Raw genomic sequence first — 14,279 nt, 5'->3', positions numbered from 1 at the left:
GGCTCCAGAAAGCCCTGTCCCCAATGCCTGCCAGCTCTGGTGCTGCCTGGGGGTCATGGCGCTTTATACCAGCCTGCGGGATCAGCCCAGACTTCCTCACCTTAAAAGCTCCTGAACCCTTCCCCACCTGATCTCTTAATTGGGCCCGGGACTTAGACCTCCTCCTCCCCCACCCCTTGCCTCCGAGCTCCTAAGATGAACCTGTGAGGGCGGCTCAGAAGGATTTTCTGGGAGCCCAACTCGGAGCCCCCAGCTTGCCAAGGTGGGCCCTCCCCCATGTTGACATGCCCTTTCCTCTCTACTGTCCTACATTCGCTCTTAGGTCAGCTGGACCCAAGGGTCAAGATTTCCAGATTGGGGTGTGGGTTAGGGAAGCAGCCCAAAGCCTAAATCTGCCTTTCTCACCCGGTTCTCTCCAGAGCCCTGGGAGGTGGTGGTGGTGGGGGGCCCAGGAGGCTTTGCAGGGCTGAGGCCTGGAAGTGGAGCCTCCCCGCGGGTAGACCCAAATGGATGCAAGTTGTCCTGGTGGGGGTCCTCCCCAAGGAAGGGAAAGACAGGCGTGGGGCGGGGCGTGGGGGAGACTCCATTGTGCGTCTTGCTTTCCGCTCCCTGCTCCCCCTTGCTCCCCATGAGCTATAGCTCCTATGGTCACCAGGGTGCTCATCCGGGCCCTCCCAGCAGCCTTCGCGCAGCTCCCGAAGGTGCCCACAGGCACTCACATTCCACCTGCTCAAGTCTCCGTCCCCTGAGTTCATGAGCTTTCCTTTGACTGTTCCTGACTACACCTCCTTCAAAAGCAAACCTGTCAACAGAGTGTTCCAGACGGGCTGCCTCCTCTGTGCCTCTTTGCCCACTGCAGTCTGGCTGCAGGCCCCATGCTTGGCAGCGCTCTGATTACGTGTTGATTGCCTAATTCTGCAGCCCCTGTCCCCGTCTACAGGGGAGCACATCTTCTCCCGTGGTTCCTGCCAGCTCTTCTCTACACAGTCCTGAAATTCAGCTGCCTCCGACACCTCCTTTGGGTTGGCCTGAGGCTCAGTAAAGCCAAGACATGGGCACGTGACGTCACCTTCCCACTCTCAGTGCCATGACTCTGCAGCACCACAGGCTAAGGCTCCCAGTGATACGGCTGCTGCTGCAGGTAGAGGGAAATCCTTGGCTGCCATGCTGGGGGCTGGGGCTCCATGGAGCCCCAGTGCGGCCACCCATACTGAGAATGGCTCCTAGCATGGGTCAATGCCTGCCGCGTGCCAGGTGCCAGGCCAGGGGCTCCGTGTGGAATCGAAGGAAGGAGTCCCAATCACAGTCTTGCCAGGGCCCGCTGGCGGCCAGGAAAGCTGGGCTCATTGCCCAGGGGTACCTGGGAAGCTGAGTTTTGCCTAACTGCAAGAGAGTGTGCCCCCAGTACTTACACTCAAGAGAACTGAAGACACATGTCCCCAGCTTGCACTCAGAGCAGCACTATTCACAGGAGGTCAAAATGTAGAAATAGTCAAAAAGTGAATCGATGGGTGAATGAATAAACAAAACGTGGCCTATCCATGCAATTGAATGCTATTAAGCCAAAATAAGGAATGAAGTTCTGACCGCCGCTACATGAGCAAGCCTGCAGAATATGATGCTGAGTGAGAGAGGCCAGACGCAGAAGCCCACATACCAAATGATTCCATTGATAGGAAATGTCAAGAAGAGGCAAGTCCACAGAGACAGAAAACAGATGAATGGTTGCCGGGGGTGGGGGTGGGCAATGGGGAGTGACTGCTCATGGGAACAGGGGTTCTTGTGGGGGGGTGATGAAAATATTCTTTTTTTTTAAAGATTTTATTTATTTGTTTGAGAGAGAGAGAATGAGAGATAGAGAGCACGAGAGGGAAGAGGGTCAGAGGGAGAAGCAGACTCCCTGCTGAGCAGGGAGCCCGATGTGGGACTCGATCCCGGGACTCCAGGATCATGGCCTGAGCCGAAGGCAGTCGCTTAACCAACTGAGCCACCCAGGCTCCCGTGATGAAAATATTCTAACACTAGATTGTGATGGCGCAGCCACAGTGGAAAACAGTCTGGCAATTCTTCATATGGTCCAGCAGCCCGACTTCTGGGTACCTACCCAAAGGAATGGAAAGCAGGGGCTCCTAGCATGAACACAGCAGGTTCAAGGGGCCCCGTGAGGCACGGGCCTCACAAAGTAGTTTGATGTAACAAGGTTGTTGTGACTTCCCAGTTTATACCTTTCACTCTTCCTGGCTCCCAGGGAGCTTTATCTGTCTGTCCCCCACCAGGGTCAAAGAATCAGAGCATCCGAGAATGTCAGAACTAGAAGTGGGCCTCCTCTGGGGTGACTGCCCAACCTGGCCCCTTCTGAGCACCGGACACGGGATCGCCTCTTCCCAGCACCGCCAGGGACCAGCAGCGTGGCCTTGGATGGGCCGACCCTTCCTTCTCAGGCCAAGTTCACCCTCTTTCTGCAGGGAGATGACCAATCTTGCCTGCCCCCCACCCCATGGGGCTATCATGGACATCCAGAGCCACCTGTTGTTTGGAAGGTGAGGTGCCACCTCGGGGGGGGGGGTCTGGAAGAGCTGGAGCAGGACATGTGGGGGAGCCTCCATCTTGAGCCCCAGAGCTGGCCCTTGTCTAGCATGACACTAATGACTGAGCTCGGTTGTGGGTCTGCCCGACGACCCGCGGAGGCGGAGATGGCGGTAAGGCCCTGACTGTCACGTCTCTGCAGAGCGGGGGGTGCTAATTGATGATTAGGGCTAACAGAAGATCAAGTCTCATTTTAGCCTAAAGCAGATTACTGCCCTGGAAAGTCACCTAGCACCTGGGTGCCCACGTGTGCTCCCCGAAGCCCACGCTGGGTCCCCCGCTCTGGCAAAGGATGGATGAAAGGGGAGGGGCACTGGAGAGTGGCTGGGCCCAAATGTGGGTGAAGAGCAGCAGGAGAAATAGGAAAGGGAGGAGACCTTTCACAGCTGAGGGGCTTTGGGCTCACTCCCCCCCCCAAGCCCCCAAGGGGCGAATGTGCCACACTGTCCACTCTGCCCTGGTCACCATGCCCTCGCTGCCCGCTGCGGCCACCTGGCCAGGCTGGAAGATGACATGCCGGCCTCATCTCTAACCCCCCACTCCTAGGTGATGTGGTGCGGGGGTGCTGAGTAGGAGCCCTGGATTCAGCGCTTGGCTCTGGCTTTGTCAGTAACAGCTAAAGGTACAGGGCGAGGGACTGTTTGCTCATGTGTCTTTGACTTTTGTGTGTGTGATGAAATACACATCACGGGCAATTTTACCATGTGCACCATGTGGAAGTGTACAGCTCATTCCCTGTGCTGTGCAGCCATCCCCACCCTCCATCTCCAGAACTCTTCCCATCGTCCCAAACTGAAACTCTGTCCCCGTTAGACACTGACACCCCCCCAGCCCCCAGCGCCCACCGTCCTACTTTCTGTCTCTCTGAGTTTGCCTACCCTACGCACCTCATGGAGGTGGACTCCTATAATATCTGTCCTTTTGTGTCTGGCTTCTCTCACTTGGCATAATGTTTTCAAAGATCAACCACTGCCTTTGACTTTGGAATAGATTTACATACATCAAATTTCAATTTTTATGTGGCCAAATGTGACTCTGTTTCCTTTTTGGTTTCTGGTTGGAAAAGTTCTCCCATTGTGAGTTCCTCGGAGATCCGTAAACATGCACCATGTGTATAAAGTCCAAAGGCAAGGGTTGGACAGTTTCCCTATTCCTGTGACTGTCCCATGGCATCCCGAACTGCTCACCTCAGAACCCGACAACAATCAGATTTTCTTCACCCTCCAGCTGACCGATTCCCCCTACGGCCGATGTCCCCTTCTCGGTGCAATCTCTGTGCTCTTCAGCTCAGGCCCTTAATCTCACCCCATCTGCTGCGGGCCTCCTGGAGTGCTGCCACGCCTGCCCTCTGTGACCTTGAGCAAGTCAGTCACCATCTCTGAGCACGTGTCCGTATCAGGAAGAGGGGATAATATTTACTTGCTGTAAGGCTTGAAGGAGATCATCCTTTTGAAAAGTTCTAGCACAGTATTTGGTACAGAGAATTCGATCAACAGTTCATTACACAGATACCCATCAAGCACCTGTTGTGGCCAGGCACTGCTCAGCACCTCAGGGAACAAACACACGGACACCCCCGCCATCTTACAGCTGCCATTCTAGCAGGGGAAGAGAATGTGAACACCAGACATCATAAGTAAGCTGTGATAAGTAGGATGGAGAACAGGACAAGGAAAACAGGCTGCAGGCATTGGGGGTGCCAGGGTAGAAAGGAAATGGATGCCCATTTTCCTAGGGCATCAGGATGGGCCTCTCTGAGAAAGGGCTACATGAGCAAAGATTTAAAGAAAGGAGGGAGGGAGCCGTGCAGAGATCTGAGGAAGACATCCCAGGAGAGAACCAGCAAGTAAGTGCAAAGGCCCTGGGGCAGGAGCATGCCTGGAATGTTCAAAGAACAGTATCCTTACTGTTCTACAGACCAGGGTGGCAGGAGCAGAGTGAGTGAGTGGAGACTAGGAAGAAGAAAGGTCAGAGAGGGGTTGGCAGCCAGAGCGTGTGTGTCCTGGAGTCCATTTTTAACATGTTAGCTTTCACCGTGAATGACATGGGGAGCACTGCATGATTTTCAGGGAAACGTGACGCAACGTAACCTGGTTGCTGTCCTGAGAGGGGAAACGACTGAGGCAGAAGTGGGGCGATCAGGTGAGAAGCACTCTGCGGGTCCAGGTGAGAGATGGTGATGGCTTCACCAGGGAAGGGCCAGGCCAGCAGGATGGGGAGGAATGTCAGATTCTGGATAGCTTTTGCAGGTAGAGCCAGCAGGATTTCCTGGTGGCATCGGTGGAAGCAGTTGGAGAAATGGAGGAGTTAAGGCCAACTCTGAAGTTTGGGGCCCGAGCAACTACAGGATTGGAAGTTGTCCTCAGCCAAGAAGTCGGGGCCACGGGCAGGGGGTTTGGCTAGAGGAGGGAGGCTGTGAACATCAGGAATGCAGGCATAAATGGCCAATGTAAGGAACAAACAGGGGCCATCCCCTTGACCCACAGACATTATTCAAAGAGAATATGCTGAACAACTTATCCCAATCGGTGTGAAAATTTGGATGAAAAGGACCAACTTCTAGAAAAACCTAGCTTAACAAAATGGGCTCAAGAAGTAGAAAATCTGAAGAGATCTGCATCTATGAAGACATCAAAGCCCTAATCACAAACCTGGCCACAAGGGGTGTGTCTCTTCCGTTTCTGGTCTGTACAGCCTTGTTGGTTTTCAAGCCTGGTTTGTGCCGTCTTCACCAGTAATCCTCAGACCTTTGCAGCTCATCCCTGGAGGTCTTTGTATCCACACAAACAAACAGAATCAATAAGTCACAGCTAGAAGATTTTGGTGTAAATATCTGAAATTTGAATGGACTAAAATTCACCATGCCTCCACTGAGAAGAGACACAAGTTTTGTTCATTTATAATATTATGAAATTTTACTCCAGAAAAAGCTATTGGGTTTCTGTTGCTTCATTTTTCCTTTCTTCATTTCTTTTTCCTTGTCTTTTTGAATCTATTTTTCCCGTTTTTACTTGGAGAAAAAGTGTTTTCTTTCCAATCTGGTCCATAGTTACAATTTAGTTCAGAGCCAAGCCTTAAACCGTAATTTCTGCTGTAATTTAAAACGATTTCATGTTTGGGGGCACCTGGGTGGCTCAGTCGTTAAGCGTCTGCCTTCGGCTCAGGTCATGATCCCAGGGTCCTGGGATCGAGTCCTGCATCGGGCTCCCTGCTCGGCGGGAAGCCTGCTTCTCCCTCTCCCACTCCCCCTGCTTGTGTTCCCTCTCTCGCTGTGTCTCTCTCTCTCAAATAAATAAAAATAAAATCTTAAAAAAAAAACTATTTCATGTTTGGGTATAAAGAACCTTCAAAAAGATATAGTCTACAAAGGCAGCCACAAAAGAACAAATACTATATGATTCCACTTACATGAGGTCCCCTGGAGTAGTCCAAGTCATAGAGACAGAAAGTAGAAAGGTGGGTGCCAGGAGCTGGGGGAGGGGGGAATGGAGAGGAAGTGTTTAATGGGTATAGAGTTGCTGTTGTGCACAATGAAGACGTTCCCGAGCTTGGCTGCCCCAAATTTAACACTACTGAATTGTACACTTGGAGATGCCTAAGATGGTAAAGTTTATGTTATGTGTATTTTACCACAATTAAAATTGGAAAATATATATATTCTCCATGATATTAACTCCATCACAGACTATGGTGAATGTATGTGTCTGCCTGGCAAAATAAAAATGGTGAAAGTCCTTTTTGGAAGCAGCGTATCACATCGGGAGACATGGTCCATCATTCCATGTGTAAGAGAACTCCCGAGGAACACAAAGAAGTCCTTAAACGGTTGACACTGAGGTCTCTAATAGGGCGACTTGTGCGTCCTTAACACTTGGCACTGCCACTCCGCAAGTGTCCGTGTCCCTGTCGACCCTGCTGCAAACAGGCCGAGCCCGCATTCCGCTTTGGCCTTGCAGCTGGGCTAGGCCAGGGCCTGTAACCTCATAGCTACCTGAGGTTTGCTGGGGCAGCGTCGGCACCCAGGAGTCCCAGGGGAGCCATCTGCTCTGCAGGAACCTCCGGTGGGAGGAGGATGGGAACAGCACGGTGGGAACCGAGGTGCACACTCAGGGCTAGGGCGTTCTCGCAGGGGGAGGCCCTGCTGCAGAGGCTGCGCCCTGGCTCCCCACTGCACGCTTCTCTTTTCCCACTAGTGTTGTTACGTCCAAGCTGGCTTCTTTATATCCTAGGACAAAGAAAATAAGAAGTTCGCCTTACAAATCCCGATCTTCAGGGTAAGAGAGAGGAGAGGGTTGTAGCAGTGCACGCTAACTGGCAAACCCAATCTGAACTCTTGTTTTATTTTTTTTAAAAAGATCTTATTTATTTATTTATTTGACAGAGAGAGACACAGCGAGAGAGGGAATACAGCAGGGGGAGTGGGAGAGGGAGAAGCAGACTCCCCGCTGAGCAGGGAGCCCGATGTGGGGCTCGATCCCAGGACCCTGGGACCAGGGCCCGAGCCGAAGGCAGACGCTTAACGACTGAGCCACCCAGGCGCCCCTGAACTCTTGTTTTAAATCCACAGGTATATGGGGGCGCCTGGGTGGCTCAGTCAGTTGAGCTCTTGACTCTTGGTCTCAGCTCAGGTCTTGATCTCAGGGTCGTGAGTTCAAGTCCCCGGCTGGGCTCCACGCAGGGTGTGGAGCCTTTGTAAAAAATAAATAAATCAATCCACAGGTATAGATTATACATTGTATTCGCATTTCCCAGTGCTGTCTATCCAAAGAGGGTCAAGGTGAGCCTGGAGCATCTCTGTTGTGTCAGAAACTGTGGGGAACGGCAAAAGGGCACGGGAGCCAGCTCGAGGAGGGTTGCTCTGGCCAAACTTGTGACAAACTGAGCATCAAAAAGAATTCCTGACAGGAATGGAGTCTGTGCGAGGCCCTGACTGCACGCGGATGCGCAGAATGTTTCACGTTCGTGTTGCAAAGACTTCAGTTTGCCTAACAGCGGCTCTTGGCACCGGGACGTTCGCGGGCGGGAAGGGCCCACCGCTCGGCTGCGCTCTAGCTCTCGCGCGCCCTCTCCTGGCGTCGCCGTGCGCCTCGCGCGGCTGGATGGCACTGCGCGGCGCCCGGGCCGCTTCCGCTTTCTTCTCGGCTGAACCTCCCCCCCGCCCCCCGGCTCCCCCCGCGCCCGCCTCTGTCTCGATCCTTCTCACTTCTGTCCCCAGCTGTCCCTATGCAGGATCGGGCCGTGTCCTGCGGGAGTAGATCCTGCTCGGGGCGTCCCGGGGACCAACGGGACCCTTCGTACCAGCCCCGCTGCCCGGCCTCACCCTAGTGGCTTCTGGTCCTACAGATCATCTCCTCGGGTTGCCAGTTGTCTGTGCTTCCTGGTTTCAAGAAACTCTCATAGATTGGTGGGGGTGGGGGTGGGGGCTGTGGTGGGGGGTGCCACTCGTTCTATAGAAGCCGGGGAGTTCGGGTTTTTTGCTGCCTTCCTACTCTTACCTGAACTCAGAAATCTCTTCCTTATCTTTTTTTTTTTGACTTTTAAATTGTGATAAAGTACACGTAACAAAATTTACCATTTGGAACCATTTGTAGGTGTGCAATTCAGTAGCATTAGTACATTCTCATTGTCTTTATTGTCTTTTTTTGTATTAAGATCATTAATTCAATTCGTGGTCCAGTTAATTGGTTTTTTATATTCATTTCCACAGACAGCGGGAATCGAACAAAAGCTTACATGATATACATGCAATTAAAATTATCAACAAGATGTGCCCGAACGATACAGTTCCCTTTAAGTGTCTGCCCCCGTTAGGGAAAGATATTCCAAATAGAAGCCCAGGGTGAACCCACTGTAACAGTAGTAGCTCCCGCAGCTCAGGGTCCTTTGTTTTCATTGTGTATATTCTCTTTATCTGTTGCTGTGTGTGTTCTTTATCTGTCCTGCCTTTTTGACAAAGTGCAACAAGAGATATGTTCTGTTTCCATTGTTCTAGAGATGGTTTTGCTGCCTTTGAGTCAGGCAACCAAGGCCGGAAAGCGTGACCCCAGTGGGTCTGACTGCGGGCCCCCTCCCTCTGGCAAGCTGGCTGGCTTGCTGTTCTCTCTTGCTGTGACCCTCCAGGTCATTGTTAGGGGAGGCCCCAGGGCATTTTCTGTGAAGTCCATCCACACCTTGGTCTGTAAGGCTGGATGTCTGAATCTCATTAGTTAAGCTTTGCAAGTGACATTTCTGGTGAGGTTGTGATCACAAAGTCGATTTACACACTTACAGTCTAGTAGGGAAGCGGACTGACTGACTGACCAATGCAAACAACCACTTTGCTCTGAAGCCCAGCGGCCAGTGGGAAAAGGCACGGCATGCGGCCAGCACTACAATGCTTAGGGATGAATCAATTGCCTTTAGTCGAGTTCTCCTTTGACTTGCTATAAACTGCACCTGAGGTTGGTTATACGTGTCTCATAATTTTGCTATGGTCTGCATGTTTGTGGCCCGCCCCTCGCCCCCAGCTCTTACGCTGAAATGTGTATATACCGGCCAATGTGCCGGTATTAGGACGTGAGGCGTTTGGGAAGTGATCAAGTCATGAGGGTGGAGCCCTGGAGAATGAGATTATGCCCTTATAAAAGAGGCCCGAGAAAGACCTCCTCCCCTTCTGCCATGCCAGGGCACAGCGAGGAGTCTGTGATCCAGAAGAGGGTCCTCATCCAACCGTGCTGGCCTCTCATCTCTGACTTCCGGCCTGTAAGACACCGATTTCTGTTCATAAGCTCGCCCGATAGAGGCTATCAGAGCAGCCTCAACAAGCCGAGACAGTAAGTTGGTCCCAAATACTGGGACGCTGCTGTAACAGATCCCTAAACGTGTAACAGATCCCTAAACAGATCCCTAGCAGCTTTGGAAGTTGGTCATGGGCTTCTGGAGGCATATGCTGGAAAAAGCCTACATTGCCATGAAGGGCCCTTCCCGGGGGGTTCTGATGAGGTCCCAGAAGTTAAAGAGGAGAGCTGGACAGAGAGCCTTCTCAGAGAATACTTAAGGAGTCACGAGCAGAACATTGGTAGAAACACGGATGGAAATGAGGACATGTCTTGGGAAGTTGTAGGAGAGGCCACCCTTATGAAATGGCCGGGAGCTTGACTGAATTGTGTTCATGTGCTAGCGTCTTGTGGAAGGTTGAATTTGTAAGAGATGGAATTGCATATTTGCTTGAGGAAATATCTAAGCAAAGTGGTGAAGGTGCAGCTTGGCTTCTCTTGAATGCTTACAGTAAAATTTGAGAAGAAATGACTTTAAGATGGAATGGTTAATGAAAAGGGAAGCAAAACTTAAAAATTTGGAAAATTCTCAGCCTAGCCATATTGCAAAATAGGAGCAAGCGTATTGGGAAGAGAACACTAAGGGTGTGGTCACGCGAGCCTCTGGTAAGGAGACTAGTGTGGGTGTGAAACCCTGGGCTTCGTCAGCCACCCCAGCAGACAAACTGCCGGTTCGAGCTGGAGGGGAAGGAGCCAGGCAGGAAGGAAGGTAGGCTGGGGGACGGGGCCAGAGAGCTATTCTTCCAGACAAAGGAAGGACCCCAAAGACTCTTCAGAGATTGTCAGTGCTGCCTCCTCTGTGTCAAAGGGGGGCCATTGGCTGGGTTTCATCAGGCCAGATGACCCCCGCCCAAAGCTGTGCGGTCAGTGCCACCCGGAGCATGGGGACCGACTCCTGCCCAGCGGAGCTCTGGGGGGCATGGCTCCCTCCACCTGGATTTCAAAGGATGGAGCCACCTGGAGATGCAGGTGTGTGACCCAGGCAGAGGGCCGTGGCAAGGGTAATGTCCAGCAAGGGCTGTGGGGTTGGGGCCACCCCGGGGGACCCAGACTGTTGGAGGCACCAGCCTGGGAGAGCCATAGGTATGCAACTCCAACCGGTGAGAGCTGCCATGTGGGCTGTGCCCAGCAAAGCTTTGGGGACAGGGACGCCCCACTGTGTCTGAAAGGCAGGACCCCCACCCCGGTGGGCAGAGCATCGAGTTCAAGAACATGATTCTCAAAACTTCAGATTTGAGGGGGCGCCTGAGTGGCTCCGTCGGTTAAACGTCTGCCTTCAGCTCAAGTCATGATCCCAGGGTCCTGGCTTCCTGCTCAGCAAGGAGTCTGCTTGTCCCTTTCCCTCTGCGGCTCCCCCTGCTTGCGCTCTCTTGCTCTCTCTCTGTCAAATAGATAAATAAAATCTTAAAAAAAAAAAACCACCACCACCACAACAACTTCAGATTTGATGTTGTTTGCCCTGTTGGGCTTTATACTTGCCTGGCATCTTTCAGCCGTTTCTTGTCAATTTCTCCTTTTTGGAACGGAAGTGTTTACCCTCTGCCTGTCCTACCACTGTCTTTTGGAAGGACAGAACTTGTTTGATTTAAAGGTTCACAGCTGGAGAGGAATCTGCCTCAGCATGAATCAGACCTCGAGTCTTACCCATTTCTGATTTATACAATATTTAGATGAGACTTTGCACGTTGGACTTTTGAGTCAATGCTGGAACTGGGGCTGTTGGGATGGAATACATATATTTTGCATGTGAGAACGACATGAATTTGGGGGGGGTGCAGGGTCACAGTGCTAAGATAAAGTCAAATGAATAGAAGTCAAGGTGAATATGCTCTTGGCACAAATTCCTCTCTCAAAAGACAGGTGTGGGGTTTTGAATCCATGCATTACCCAAGCATCGGAACCTCGATCCGTAGTCCCTGTCTTCAGGTTTTCTTACACGTTTTCTGCCTTGTAATACTTCTCTTTCCTGTGGTGGCCTCTACGAAATCTAATGTGATCCTGATGTCAGTGGGCTGTTCAGGCCAGTCTGCACAAGTATAACCTTTGAAATGGAGAAATAGAGAAAGAGCAAGAAGAAAAGTTTTCATTGTATATGACTACTAGAAAATGGAGCACTGAGGACAATGCCAAAAATATTCTAGGACAGATAATGACAGCTGGCTCTCCCTCATCAGTTTCACTTGTTCCCTGAAAGGCCTTTGTAATTATGCCTTACTCCACTGGTCCTGAGCCAGCAGCCTGCCCCAGGAAGTCATCTGCTTCTGGTTGGAATTGGTCCTAGGCATCCTGAGCTTTAGTCCTCTGCAAGCTTTTCAGGCGTGTTTTTCAAGAACTTCTGGGCTATTCTCAGGAGCTTACACATATTCTATGATTTGGTCTGGATCTCAAGTGTATCTGCTGACAAGCCACCCCCAAACTTTGTGGCCTAAAACAACAATGATTTGTCATTTCTTATGAGTTTATGCATTGATTGAGCTCTGGGGGGGGCGGTTCTTTGCTCCACATGGTGTTAGTCGGGGTTCCTCGTGTGACTTCATTCAGCTGGGAGCATAGCCAAGGAGGCTGGAACATCTGAGACGGCCTCAGTCTCATGTCTGGCAGTTGGTGCCGGCTGTTAGCCGGGTTGTATGATTCTCTTTCATGTGGCAGCTCATCCTCCAGGGCTTCTTTCTCCTTGCGGCCTCTCGAGTAGGACAGCCCAAACTTCTTTCCATGGTCTTACTGATTTCCAAGGGGGCAAATACAGAAAGTGCGAAGCCTCTTCTGGAAGTCACCCAGTGTCACTTCTGCCACATTTTGTTAGTCAAAGCAAGTCACCGGGCCAGGCCTGGTCAAGAGAAGGGTAAATAGGCTCCACCTCTTGTTGGGAAGAGGAGTGGTCAAGTCATATTGCAAAAAGAGGTGCAGAATGGGAGCGACTGAGGTGGCCATCTTGGGAAACAGTCCACCCATCCAGTGAGAAAGGCTCTGTCATCCCTACATCTAAGAGAAAACCTAAGAGACCAAAAGAAGCTGTTAAACAGTTAGCACTGAGGTCTCCGGTAGGGGAACCTGTGGGTCTATGACAGCAGCACTGCCCTTCCCAAGTGTTGGTGTCCATGTTGTCACCAGTTGATAAGCCTTGCTGTGGATGCAGTAGCCAGGCTGTGCGCCATGACACTGGCCTGCTGGGCCATTCATTTCCAACCACCTTGAGCCTGACAACCTGTCCATTTTGTGTGTCACTAAAGCTATTAATAAACAAAGGGATTTTAAACCTTGGAATACGATCTTAGAGAAGGTATAAAAGTCATTGTGCCAAGAGTACTCATATTAGCTCTTGCATAAAAATGAGCATTTAAAAATTCATTCTAAGTTATGTGATTACCAGAACATGTTTCAAGTGTTTTCTTTTTCTTTTTTCTTTATTTTTTTGAGATTTATTTATTTATTTGAGAGAGAGAGAACAAGTGGGAGAGGTAGAGGGAGAGGGAGAGAGAATCTTAAGCAGACTTCGTGCTGATCTCGGAGCCTGACTTGAGGCTCCATCCCAGGACCCTGAGATCATGACTTGACCCTAAACCAAGAGTCCAATGCTTAACCGACTGTACCACCCAGGCGTCCCAACTGTTTTCTCATTGAAGTGAAATTCATATAACATAAAATTAACCATTTTAAAAAAAATACAGTTCGTCGGCATTCAGTACATTCACAATGAACAACTATCACCACTAATTCCAGAACATTTTCATCGTTCCAAACGGAAACCCTGTACCCATTAGCAGTTACTTGTCATTCCCTGCTCCCCACCCCCAGCCCCTAGCAACCCATAATGTGCTTTCTGTTTCTGTGGATTTGCCTATTCTGGGCATTTCATATCAATGGAATCATGCAATATGTGACCTTTTGTGACTGGCTTCTCTCACTCAGCAGAATATTCTCCGGGTTCGTTCATGTAGCAGGTGTCTGAGCTTCATTCCTTGTTACAGCTGAATGACATTCAATTGCATGGCTAGGCCACATTTTGTTTATTCATTCACCTGTGGACTCACTTTTTGACTGTTTCGGCCTTTTGACCTTGTGTGAGGGGCATAATGTTTTTAAGATTTGTCTGCAGTGCAGCATGTATCAGTATTTTATTCCTTTCTACCAGAACATATTTAAATTCATTTTAATTAATTTAATATTTTAATTTAATAATTTAACATATTCAAATTAAATTTTGATAAATGTACAGGGTAGCTTTTATAATCCCATTGAGCTGTTTTTAATAACTATGGCACATTGATCATGCCTCGTTGTTCCCAACGCCCCCCCCTTATTCACATGCACTGGCCAGTGGCTCACCCAAGCCAGGCAAAGGAGCAAACCTTGGCTCTACAAAGCAGCCATCTACCAAGGACAGTGGCATGGAGAAGCATCTCATCAGCATTATTAATCTGAGGACTGATCCTGGAGAAAGCCAGTATCAAAGAGAGTTGTGGCAATGCAGAGGAAAACATGAAACAAGACGAAACCAGAGAGGGAGACAAACCATAAGAGACTCTCAACCTCAGGAAACAAACTGAGGGTTGCTGGGGGGGGGAGGGGGGCAGGGAAAAAAGGAAATTAGTTAATTAAAAAAAAAAGAGTTGTGAGCGGAGACTGGTCAGTTGCTTGATAAGAGCACAGGTACCCTAGAAGCAGAAATGCCCATGGCCTTGACAGTGTAACCAGAGTCACAATATTTGATAACAACCCACAGGAGAAGGTAACACGATAACCGGTCGGAATCTTAGCTCCTCCTCTAAGAAAGAGCCTTTGCTACTTGTTTTGCTTGCTTGCTTATTTTCTTATTATTGGCCTCTGTTGTGAAGAAACCACGCTGAGGGGCAGCAGAGGAGCACCTGTGTTAACAGA

Source organism: Callorhinus ursinus, unplaced genomic scaffold, assembly GCF_003265705.2.
Source record: "Callorhinus ursinus isolate GAN/ISIS: 27379988/994484 unplaced genomic scaffold, GSC_fseal_2.0 scaffold84, whole genome shotgun sequence".
Classification (NCBI taxonomy): domain Eukaryota; kingdom Metazoa; phylum Chordata; class Mammalia; order Carnivora; family Otariidae; genus Callorhinus; species Callorhinus ursinus.
The sequence above is the reverse complement of the archived record's forward strand: the minus strand, read 5'-3'. Positions refer to the sequence as shown.